The following is a 13,070-nucleotide window of genomic DNA, read 5'->3' as shown; positions in this document are numbered from 1 at the left end:
TTCTCCATGCATACGCACAAAAGCAGATGCCAACAAAACCTCACTCAAACTTTGCACCATTCTTCAACGGCACATCACCTCAGACCTTCGCTGTATTCGAACCTCAGCACTACAACATTTCTACAACCACCACAATGCATTTCCAAAAATCTCCACATCAATCCCCGCAACAACACAAGCTCGCTTACCTTTGCCATTAACCGTCACAACCCTCACGCCATAACTCGTCATAACCATAACTGCTACGAACGCCGCAAACACAGTCACCATCACAGACGCCCACCTCTGCCTTTCAAAGGTGGTGGGAAGCAAAGGGCACTACGTACAATTGCGGATGCTTGTGCTCAGGACGTTCTGGCATGTAGCTTGAAGTGCAGATGTGCACTAAAATCCATTCAACATTGGATGGATAGTCCTAGCGCTACTCTCCACCGTGGCCCTCGTTGTGTGTCCGGCACGTGTTCGTGGTCGGAGAGCGCCACCAGATACCCTCGCCCCATGTTAATCTTGGCGATGAGTCGCATGGCAAAGTGCAGAGCAACTGAGGCCTTTTCTGGTACCAGGTCCTTGCATGAGCGGGCCAAAACTTGGGTACGTGTCTGTGCACCAATGAGGGCACTCAGAAATTCCTACAGCCCGTCCTGATCCGGCTTTAGGCTCTCCCTCACCAAACAACTATAAAATGCCCTATGGGAGTGATCTAGAAAACACCTTTTGGCTTGGTCGGCAGTACAGGATGAAAGGCGGAACTGAGCAGGTGGACTGAGGTTGTGGAATGGAGCAGGTGGACTGAGGTTGTGGAATGGAGCAGGTGGAGCAGAGCGCTGGGTGGGCGAGAGATCCAGGCGCCGTACCGGTTGCATTCATTTGGGCCAAGCCGATAACATATTTACCTGCACAGATAGTCTTACACGTAAGAGCTGTCTTCTCACACATTCTGTCTCTTGTGTTCTGTCTCATCTGCTGTGGACGCATAAGAGTGATTGGTGAGGGCAAGTTCCAAACAACGATGTTTTTTTTCAGAGTGACCCCACAGACATGCACTTCTTTCCATTTTCTTCTCTGCACCTCATCCATATTTCACCTGCACCTCACTTCACCCCTCATCACACACCCCTCTGACGAAGGAACATGAGACATGCTTCGTTTTATTCCCTCCTTCCCCCCCTCCTCAGCAACTGGATTGAGTTGGTCCGTCGACTGCACCTGATAAACATAAGATCGTCAACCACCTCCAACTTTCTCTCTTTCTTGCTCTCTAACTTTCCTTGGGGTATGTTTCTGATGGCACCTGTTTTGTGTAGTGTAAGTTAAGAGTGTATCGAACTATACAGTATCGAAGTTAAGAGTGTTCATTATATCGGTATAGTTCTGCCCTGTGTCTCTTGTTCTTTTGTAAATATTTGCATTTCTCTTGCTTCACTTGACATAATAAACTTGTTTGTATAAATGTACCCAGCTCGCAGCGTCTTTTTCCCGATTGGTCTCGCATAGTCCACACATGTGAGTAGTGAGCCGGGGATATTTAACCCACTAATTTGCATTTGTTAGCCGATGCATACTCAGCAGCTCCACTCGGCTGCACTTGATATCGTAAGTTAACTCGAGTTCGCATCTCGAGCACAAGACTCTCTCTTGATGCTTCCATTTCTGGAAACGGAAACATCCAAAGTAGTGCGAACCCTGCAAGGATTGGCGGTACCAATCGGCGCTCATGGTTGAGTTATCTTATCCCTGCTCGGTAGCTTCAGGACCAGGTGTTCGGGAGGAACTCGAGTGCTTCCCCTCATGGTAAAACTCAAATCCTGTAAAAATATTCTTCACATGTGAAAGAAACGAAATATGTCAATAAATACGCAACAAGTATTTTACTACTTTTGTCAGGTCATGGATTTGTTGATCATCGAGGTGTGTGTGTCAGTGTGTCTCCATAACTCGAAAACCATAAAACCTAGCAGCCTGAAACCTTGCATGCCCACTAAAAAAAACCTCCAAGGAAGTTCCTGAATGAAAATTGGGTGTTTGGGTTAATTTAAACACCCTTTTCAAGGTAATATACTGCCTTATTTAATTATATCCTTTATCAGGCGCATCCTCGGTCACTGCTCTCTATGGAGTCTTAAGGCGTTTCCTGGGTAACCTCGCTTGGGTCTGAAGTCGCCGTGTTTTTTGGCCTGCTCAACCATGCCTTGACTTGGAACAGACCGCACCGATTTCTTAAAGACAAAGTTTTTTTTTTTGTTTTTTTTCCCACCTTCCTCACTCATGTTATCGAATGCCTGTTCATCATCGCTACGAATCGCTGGGTACATTGCAATGCTTATAAACGCCCGGAGATGCCAGCATTCGATACTTTATTTCATTTATGCACACGGGATCACCACAATAATCTCTTAAACTAAGCAGAATTACAAAATCTAAGCTCCAGAATCAAACTGAGAAGCAGTTCTGACTCCTAGAATGGAGTTCATTTGTCCCATTCGGACATCTGACATTTCAAGTTTCAATGGCGATATCGCAGTTCTGGACCGCAGGTAGGAAGGCAAAATAAATTATTTGGTCACTTATTAAAAGTGCAAAGGTGTTCTTCACAAAGAGTATGCGAGCTATCGCCAACACTTTGACTGCATTCTAATATTCGGGGGCACTGCATCAGCAGCACAGATTTTACTACCTACAGCCATGTGCTGCATGTGAAAAGACATGGATGGTTGACATGTTCACTTATAAAATTATGCCTCATTGCCCTGTGTCATTGCACCATTGCCCCTACACCATTGTGCTCGCTGCCACAGCTTCCCAGTCTGTTTTATGTGCTGCTCATGGACCTTGTCTTTTGTAGCAAAAGCAGTCAACCATAAATCACCATGTGGTCCCAAGAGTGTGGTTTCCTCATGGTCATGTTGAAGCATTCTCCAAACCCTTGCATTCATGTTTCCTCCACACCCGTCCAAGGGTTTCCACCATCATTGAAATAAATGGCAGGGGGCAGTTTGATAAATAAATCTGTACTTTTGGAGAGGTCAGAAGGTAGGGATGACTTTGTGGAAGGTGGTGGAAGGTGTAGTCTGGTTGGTAGATGGACCTCCCTCCCCCCCCCATCTGCACCTCCTGGAAAATTTAATGACATATATTAATATTCCGAAGGATGTCTACGAACCAATTTCAGATGCTCCCATCAAAACAAACCACCACGAGGGTTGTATGGTGGCCATCTTGGATTTTGTCATGCGCAAATGGCTAAAGCTCAGCATTTCCATAACTTTTCAACTAGACATTCTCGAAAGACAAATAAACCCACTTTTCCATACAAATTTGACATGATAAAATGTTTGGAAGCAACATTTTTGAGATTGAGCATGTCTTGTGGGTCAAAACATTGAAGTTATGGGAAAAAATGCAAATTAGACCAGAATTCTCCATATCTCCTGGCATTGTGCCTTGCTGACCCATGTCTGACGAGGCTCGCTGTGGTCATTCGCTTGAGAAACTAACCATAGTTTGTAGTTTGTGTGGATGTGCTGTGCCTTGGTGACCAATGCTTGATGAGGCTAGCGGTGGTCATTCACTCTAGAAACTAACCAATAGTTTGTAGTTTGTGTAGATGTGCTGTGCCTTGATGACCAATGCTTGATGAGGCTAGCGGTGGTCATTCACTCTAGAAACTAACCAATAGTTTGTAGTTTGTGTGGATGTGCTGTGCCTTGGTGACCAATGTCTGATGAGGCCAGCAGTGGTCATTCACTCTAGAAACTAACCAATAGTTTGTAGTTTGTGTGGATGTGCTGTGCCTTGGTGACCAATGCTTGATGAGGTGAGCGGTGGTCATTCACTCTAGAAACTAACCAATAGTTTGTAGTTTGTGTAGATGTGCTGTGCCTTGGTGACCAATGCTTGATGAGGCTAGCGGTGGTCATTCACTCTAGAAACTAACCAATAGTTTGTAGTTTGTGTGGATGTGCTGTGCCTTGGTGACCAATGTCTGATGAGGCTAGCAGTGGTCATTCACTCTAGAAACTACCCAATAGTTTGCAGTTTGTGTGGATGTGCTGTGCCTTGGTGACCAATGTCTGATGAGGCTCGCGGTGGTCATTCACTCTATAAACTGACCAATAGTTTGAGATGTGCTTTGTCCCTCACCCTAACCTCTGTATCAGACAGTTACCAATCACAATCTGTTTTCAGAGGGAGTCTTTTGACATTGGCCCCCACGACACGACGTCCTGTCTTTTGCTTTTATTATCACAAATCATGGGCAAGCCCATCAGCCTTTCAGAGCTAATGAAGTACTTGCTAACACCAGTCCCTCACTGCCTCATCACACCTGATGGCTTCTTTGCCAAGACAAACAAGATCACCATGCTCCATTACTTGATGAATATATAATCATTCTGAAGAGGTGCCATTCCCTAAATATGCTCTCTACATCCAGGATGGGAATGCCTTGAGTCATGCACTGAAGGACCTGCCACCAACCTTTGGTGGTATATTTCTGAAGGTGCTGGATCACATAGCAGCCAAGAAGCACTTGATCCTCTCCACTGATTCATACAAGGCGGACTCAATCAGACTCTGTGGGACTACTGCAATGCACTCATGGGAATCTACTCTTTCACCAGGGCAGACTGCACCAGCGCCTTCAAATGCAAGCGCAAAGTCGGCCCTCTCAAGAAACTGCAGAAGTTCCCCAAGTTTCAGGATGCTTTTAGGCAGCTGGGAGTTCGGTAGAAGCTAAGGCAGGAGGTGCATGAGTTGCTGGAGGAGTTCACCTGCGTGGTCTACAGTCATGCTCGCATGGCGAACATCGATGAGATGATGGCGCTGATGCTGAAGAAGATGGTGGGCGATGAGGAGAAGCTGAACAGCAAGTCCAATGTTGAGCTCTCCCGTCTGCCACCCTGCAGAGATTCTCTCATCCCTCATATCGACCGGGTGAACTCCACAGTGGGCCAGTGGAAGTGGTCCCACATCCCAATCCACAACCTCCCCAAGCCTGAGGACGGACATGGTTGGGTGAAGAGCGATGACACCCTTGAACCGCTCCAGTCTCTCGGGCCAATCCTCCTTCACTCGTCGACCTTCTCGACTCTCCTGAGTGTGAAGATGATGACAATGGATTCCATGATTATTATGACTCGCCGGATTACCTCATTGATGAGAATGAGTCATCTAATTTGATTTGATCAAAGAAATTAATTATTTATTTTTGATTGTGTCCCATCAAACCCACACACTGCCTGTGATGGGAAGGGTTTCTTGACAGAAAAGAGTATTGAAAGTTTAATTCATCAGATCTGACTCCAGGTATAACGCCACCAGTCGTCTACAGGTGGTTTAACATATTTTAGCATTTTTAGATCCTCGTGGAGGATCTCTAAGTCTCTTACTCACGTTGTTGTTCTTCATCTTCTTCTTGTGGACTTTTTTGTTTCACAGCCTACAGTTTCCATCGTAACTTCCTGAAACTTGGCATATATATGAAGAAATACTCTGCGCAGACAGTAACCATCTACGATTTTGAAAATTCCTCCGAGAAAAAAAAGTTATGACGTCAAAATATCTCCGCTAATGGAAATCGCCTAAAACATTATCTCTGAAACTAGGCAAGCTTTTTGAATTCTGTTTGCGTGAATCGAACAGGGCATTAGCAGAGATGAATTACCGCACATATGATACATCACTATGACGTCATATCAATTTTTATGACGTCATTCCTATTTTTGACTTGTTTCACAACCCAGAGTTTTCATCGGATCTTCATGAAACTTGCCACGTGCATGCAGAAAGCCCACGCGCAGGCAGTAACCATCTCCGATTTTGGAAATTCTTCCAAGAAAAAAGTTGACGTCATAATAGCGAACGCAGTGAGCTTCATACCAAACGCGTGCACATGAGAGAATAGGAAACAACAACAACAACAACAACAACACAATACCCCTGACGATTTTGAATCCGTGTCGTTGGCTGTGACCCTTTTGCTTCCGGTTGTTTTAAAACGCTGTGCGGTGTATAAACATGATTGGGTTTTATTTTGATCTTGTGAATATTACTTAACGCGTGCACATGAGAGAATAGGAAACAACAACAACAACAACACAATACCATGGCAATTTGGAATCCGTGTCGTTAGCTATGACCCTTTTGCTTCCGTTTTTTTTTGCTCCTGGTTTTTTTTTTTTTGCTTCCGGTTTTTGTCATGGGGAATGATGCATGCCGGGAGATAAAGGCATCGTTGGAGACATGAAAGACCCAAATAATATCAGACGTGGTGTATATTTCCTCCACTGATTTTAATAAAGATATCTCCCACGTTATCAAAAAATAATTTTTAATCGTGATTTACATTATTTGATCACTGATCCCGAATCCAGGCTGAAGTAACCGGAAATTGCGTATACAGTTGTCAACAAGTGGGCAAAGTCAGAAGCGAATGTTAGAAGAATACTACATTCGCTTCTCGTATTTATTTTTTAAGATGAGATCCTGTTCTCGGCGGTGTAGTTGGCGTTGTGAAGGTAATGTTGAGGTAATATTTATTTTTTCAGATGAGATCCTGTTCTCGGCGGTGTAGTTGTCGTTGTGAAGGTAATGTTGAGGAAATATATTTTTTTTAGATGAGGTCCTGTTCTAGGCGGTGTCGTTGTCGTTGTGAAGGTAATGTTGAGGTATAATGTTGAGGTAATCGGTAAAGTCAGAAGCGAATGTAAGAAGAATTCTATGTTCGCTTCAAGTATTTAGTTTTTAAGATGAGATCCTGTTCTAGGCGGTGCAATTGTCGTTGTGAAGGTAATGTTGAGGTAATGTTAATTTTTTTAGATGAGATCCTGTTCGAGGCGGTGTAGTTGTCGTTGTGAAGGTAATGTTGAGGTATAATGTTGAGGTAATGTTAATTTTTTCAGATGAGATCCTGTTATAGGCTGTGTAGTTGTTGTTGTGAAGGTAATGTTGAGGTAATATTAATTTTTTTAGATGAGATCCTGTTCTCGGCGGTGTAGTTGTTGTGAAGGTAATGTTGAGGTAATATTTATTTTTTTAGATGAGATCCTTTTCTAGGCGGTGTAGTTGTTGTTGTGAAGGTAATGTTGAGGTAATATTAATTTTTTTAGATGAGATCCTGTTCTCGGCGGTGTAGTTGTTGTGAAGGTAATGTTGAGGTAATATTTATTTTTTTAGATGAGATCCTTTTCTAGGCGGTGTAGTTGTCATTGTGAAGATAATGTTGAGGTATAATGTTGAGGTAATGTTAATTTTTTCAGATGAGATCCTGTTCTGGGCGGTGTAGTTGTTGTGAAGGTAATGTTGAGGTATAATGTGGAGGTAATGTTGAGGTCATGTTAATTTTTTTTGGATGAAATCCTATTCTAGGAGGTGCAGTTGTTGTGAAGGTAATGTTGAGGTAATGTTAATTTTTTTAGATGAGATCCTGTTCCAGGCGGTGCAGTTGTTGTTGTGAAGGTAATGTTGAGGTAATGTTAATTTTTTTTAGATGAGATCCTGTTCTAGGCGGTGTAGTTGTTGTTGTGAAGGTAATGTTGAGGTATAATGTTGAGGTAATGTTAATTTTTTTTCGATGAGATCCTGTTCTAGGCGGTGTAGTTGTCGTTGTGAAGGTAATGTTGAGGTAATATTTTTTTCAGATGAGATCCTGTTCTGGGCGGTGTAGTTGTCGTTGTGAAGGTAATGTTGAGGTAATGTTAATTTTTTTCAGATGAGATATTGTTCTGGGCGGTGTAGTTGTTGTGAAGGTAATGTTAAGGTAATGTTAATTTTTTTAGATGAGATCCTGTTCTAGGCAGTGTAGTTGTTGTTGTGAAGGTAATGTTAATATTTTTAGATGAGATCCTGTTCTAGGCAGTGTAGTTGTCGTTGTGAAGGTAATGTTGAGGTAATGTTAATTTTTTCAGATGAGATCCTGTTCTGGGCGGTGTAGTTGTTGTGAAGGTAATGTTGAGGTATAATGTGGAGGTAATGTTAATTTTTTTTGGATAAGATCCTGTTCTAGGAGGTGCAGTTGTTGTGAAGGTAATGTTGAGGTAATGTTAATTTTTTTAGATGATATCCTGTTCTAGGCGGTGTAGTTGTCGTTGTGAAGGTAATGTTGAGGTAATATTTATTTTTTCAGATGAGATCCTGTTCTCGGCGGTGTAGTTGTCGTTGTGAAGGTAATGTTGAGGAAATATATTTTTTTTAGATGAGGTCCTGTTCTAGGCGGTGTCGTTGTCGTTGTGAAGGTAATGTTGAGGTATAATGTTGAGGTAATCGGTAAAGTCAGAAGCGAATGTAAGAAGAATTCTACGTTCGCTTCAAGTATTTAGTTTTTAAGATGAGATCCTGTTCTAGGCGGTGCAATTGTTGTTGTGAAGGTAATGTTGAGGTAATGTTAATTTTTTTAGATGAGATCCTGTTCGAGGCGGTGTAGTTGTCGTTGTGAAGGTAATGTTGAGGTATAATGTTGAGGTAATGTTAATTTTTTCAGATGAGATCCTGTTATAGGCTGTGTAGTTGTTGTTGTGAAGGTAATGTTGAGGTAATATTAATTTTTTTAGATGAGATCCTGTTCTCGGCGGTGTAGTTGTTGTGAAGGTAATGTTGAGGTAATATTTATTTTTTTAGATGAGATCCTTTTCTAGGCGGTGTAGTTGTCATTGTGAAGATAATGTTGAGGTATAATGTTGAGGTAATGTTAATTTTTTAGATGAGATCCTGTTCTGGGCGGTGTCGTTGTTGTGAAGGTAATGTTGAGGTATAATGTGGAGGTAATGTTGAGGTCATGTTAATTTTTTTCGGATGAGATCCTGTTCTAGGAGGTGCAGTTGTTGTGAAGGTAATGTTGAGGTAATGTTAATTTTTTTAGATGAGATCCTGTTCCAGGCGGTGCAGTTGTTGTTGTGAAGGTAATGTTGAGGTAATGTTAATTTTTTTTAGATGAGATCCTGTTCTAGGCGGTGTAGTTGTTGTTGTGAAGGTAATGTTGAGGTATAATGTTGAGGTAATGTTAATTTTTTTAGATGAGATCCTGTTCTAGGCGGTGTAGTTGTCGTTGTGAAGGTAATGTTGAGGTAATATTTTTTTCAGATGAGATCCTGTTCTGGGCGGTGTAGTTGTCGTTGTGAAGGTAATGTTGAGGTAATGTTAATTTTTTTCAGATGAGATATTGTTCTGGGCGGTGTAGTTGTTGTGAAGGTAATGTTAAGGTAATGTTAATTTTTTTAGATGAGATCCTGTTCTAGGCAGTGTAGTTGTTGTTGTGAAGGTAATGTTGAGGTAATGTTAATTTTTTTAGATGAGATCCTGTTCTAGGCAGTGTAGTTGTTGTTGTGAAGGTAATGTTGAGGTAATGTTAATTTTTTCAGATGAGATCCTGTTCTGGGCGGTGTAGTTGTTGTGAAGGTAATGTTGAGGTATAATGTGGAGGTAATGTTAATTTTTTTTGGATAAGATCCTGTTCTAGGAGGTGCAGTTGTTGTGAAGGTAATGTTGAGGTAATGTTAATTTTTTTAGATGATATCCTGTTCTAGGCGGTGTAGTTGTCGTTGTGAAGGTAATGTTGAGGTAATATTTTTTACAGATGAGATCCTGTTCTGGGCGGTGTTGTTGTCGTTGTGAAGGTAATGTTGAGGTAATGTTAATTTTTTCAAATGAGATCCTGTTCTAGGTGGTGTAGTTGTTGTGAAGGGAATGTTGAGGATTTTTTTTTTTTCAGATGAGATCCTGTTCTTGGCGGTGTAGTTGTCGTTGTGAAGGAAATGTTGAGGTATGATGTTGAGGTAATATTTATTTTTTTTCGATGAGATCCTATTCTGGGCGGTGTAGTTGTCGTTGTGAAGGAAATGTTGAGGTATGATGTTGAGGTAATATTTATTTTTTTTCGATGAGATCCTATTCTGGGCGGTGTAGTTGGCGTTGTGAAGGTAATGTTGAGGTATTTATTTTTTCAAATGAGATCCTGTTCTCGGCGGTGTAGTTGTCGTGAAAGTGATGTTGAGGTAATTATTTTTTCAAATGAGATCCTGTTCTAGCTGGTGTAGTTGTCGTTGTGAAGGTAATGTTGACGTACTATTAATTTTTTTAAATGAGATCCTGTTCTAGGCGGTGTAGTTGTCGTTGTGAAGGTAATGTTGAGGTAATATTTATTTTTTCAGATGAGATCCTGTTCTCGGTGGTGTAGTTGTTGTTGTGAAGGTAATGTTGAGGTAATATTTATTTTTTTCAGATGAGATCCTGTTCTTGGCAGTGTAGTTGTCGTTGTGAAGGTTATGTTGAGGTCATGTTTATTTTTTCAGATGAGATCATGTTGTGGGTGGTGTAGTTGGCGTTGTGAAGGTAATGTTGAGGTAATGTTTATTTTTTTAGATGAGATCCTATTCTAGGTGGTGTAGTTGTTGTGAAGGTAATGTTGAGGAATTTTTTTTTTCAGATGAGATCCTGTTCTCGGCGGTGTAGTTGTCGTTGTGAAGGTAATGTTGAGGTATGATGTTGAGGTGATATTTATTTTTTTTGATGAGATCCTGTTCTTGGCGGTGTAGTTGGCGTTGTGAAGGTAATGTTGAGGATTTTTTTTTCAGATGAGATCCTGTTATCGGCGGTGTAGTTGTCATTGTGAAGGTAATGTTGAGGTAATATTTATTTTTTCAGATGAGATCCTGTTCTTGGCGGTGTAGTTGTCGTTGTGAAGGTAATGTTGAGGTAATATTTATTTTTTCAGATGAGATCCTGTTCTTGGCGGTGTAGTTGTCGTTGTGAAGGTAATGTTGAGGTAATATTTATTTTTTTCAGACGAGATCCTGTTCTCGGTGGTGTAATTGTTGTTGTGAAGGTAATGTTGAGGTAATATTTATTTTTTCAGATGAGATCCTCTTCTTGGCGGTGTAATTGTTGTTGTGAAGGTAATATTGAGGTAATGTTTATTTTTTTAGATGAGATCCTGTTCTGGGCGGTGTAATTGTCGTTGTGAAGGTAATGTTGAGGTAATGTTTATTTTTTTTAGATGAGATCCTGTTCTGGGCGGTGTAGTTGTCGTTGTGAAGGTAATGTTGAGGTGATATTTATCTTTGCAGATGAGATCCTGTTCTTGGCAGTGTAGTTGTTGTGAAGGTAATGTTAAGGTAATATTTATTTTTTCAGATGAGATCCTTTTCTTGGCGGTGTAGTTGTCATTGTGAAGGTAATGTTGAGGAAATTTTTTTTTTCAGATGAGATCCTGTTCTCGGCGGTGTAGTTATCGTTGTGAGGGTAATGTTGAGGTGATATTTATTTTTTCAGATGAGATCCTGTTCTCGGCGGTGTAGTTGTTGTGAAGGTAATGTTGAGGTAATATTTATTTTTTTAGATGAGATCCTTTTCTAGGCGGTGTAGTTGTCATTGTGAAGATAATGTTGAGGTAATGTTAATTTTTTAGATGAGATCCTGTTCTGGGCGGTGTAGTTGTTGTGAAGGTAATGTTGAGGTATAATGTGGAGGTAATGTTGAGGTCATGTTAATTTTTTTGGATGAGATCCTGTTCTAGGAGGTGCAGTTGTTGTGAAGGTAATGTTGAGGTAATGTTAATTTTTTTAGATGAGATCCTGTTCTAGGCGGTGTAGTTGTCGTTGTAAAGGTAATGTTGAGGTAATATTTTTTTCAGATGAGATCCTGTTCTGGGCGGTGTAGTTGTCGTTGTGAAGGTAATGTTGAGGTAATGTTAATTTTTTTCAGATGAGATCCTGTTCTGGGCGGTGTAGTTGTCGTTGTGAAGGTAATGTTGAGGTAATGTTAATTTTTTTCAGATGAGATCTTGTTCTGGGCGGTGTAGTTGTTGTGAAGGTAATGTTAAGGTAATGTTAATTTTTTTAGATGAGATCCTGTTCTAGGCAGTGTAGTTGTTGTTGTGAAGGTAATGTTGAGGTAATGTTAATTTTTTTAGATGAGATCCTGTTCTAGGCGGTGTAGTTGTCGTTGTGAAGGTAATGTTGAGGTAATGTTAATTTTTTCAGATGAGATCCTGTTCTGGGCGGTGTAGTTGTTGTGAAGGTAATGTTGAGGTATAATGTGGAGGTAATGTTAATTTTTTTTGGATAAGATCCTGTTCTAGGATGTGCAGTTGTTGTGAAGGTAATGTTGAGGTAATGTTAATTTTTTTAGATGATATCCTGTTCTAGGCGGTGTAGTTGTCGTTGTGAAGGTAATGTTGAGGTAATATTTTTTACAGATGAGATCCTGTTCTGGGCGGTGTAGTTGTCATTGTGAAGGTAATGTTGAGGTAATGTTAATTTTTTCAAATGAGATCTTGTTCTAGGTGGTGTAGTTGTTGTGAAGGTAATGTTGAGGAATTTTTTTTTTTCAGATGAGATCCTGTTCTTGGCGGTGTAGTTGTCGTTGTGAAGGAAATGTTGAGGTATGATGTTGAGGTAATATTTATTTTTTTCGATGAGATCCTATTCTGGGCGGTGTAGTTGGCGTTGTGAAGGTAATGTTGAGGTATTTATTTTTTCAAATGAGATCCTGTTCTCGGCGGTGTAGTTGTCGTGAAAGTGATGTTGAGGTAATTATTTTTTCAAATGAGATCCTGTTCTAGCTGGTGTTGTTGTCGTTGTGAAGGTAATGTTGACGTAATATTAATTTTTTTAAATGAGATCCTGTTCTAGGCGGTGTAGTTGTCGTTGTGAAGGTAATGTTGAGGTAATATTTATTTTTTCAGATGAGATCCTGTTCTCGGTGGTGTAGTTGTTGTTGTGAAGGTAATGTTGAGGTAATATTTATTTTTTTCAGATGAGATCCTGTTCTTGGCAGTGTAGTTGTCGTTGTGAAGGTAATGTTGAGGTAATGTTTATTTTTTTAGATGAGATCCTATTCTAGGTGGTGTAGTTGTTGTGAAGGTAATGTTGAGGAATTTTTTTTTTCAGATGAGATCCTGTTATCGGCGGTGTAGTTGTCATTGTGAAGGTAATGTTGAGGTAATATTTATTTTTTCAGATGAGATCCTGTTCTTGGCGGTGTAGTTGTCGTTGTGAAGGTAATGTTGAGGTGATATTTATCTTTGCAGATGAGATCCTGTTCTTGGCAGTGTAGTTGTTGTGAAGGTAATGTTAAGG

This window comes from Eptatretus burgeri, chromosome 2 (genome assembly GCF_056783735.1).
Source record: "Eptatretus burgeri isolate ZD-2024b chromosome 2, Ebu_testis_v1, whole genome shotgun sequence".
NCBI classification, from domain to species: domain Eukaryota; kingdom Metazoa; phylum Chordata; class Myxini; order Myxiniformes; family Myxinidae; genus Eptatretus; species Eptatretus burgeri.
The sequence above is the reverse complement of the archived record's forward strand: the minus strand, read 5'-3'. Positions refer to the sequence as shown.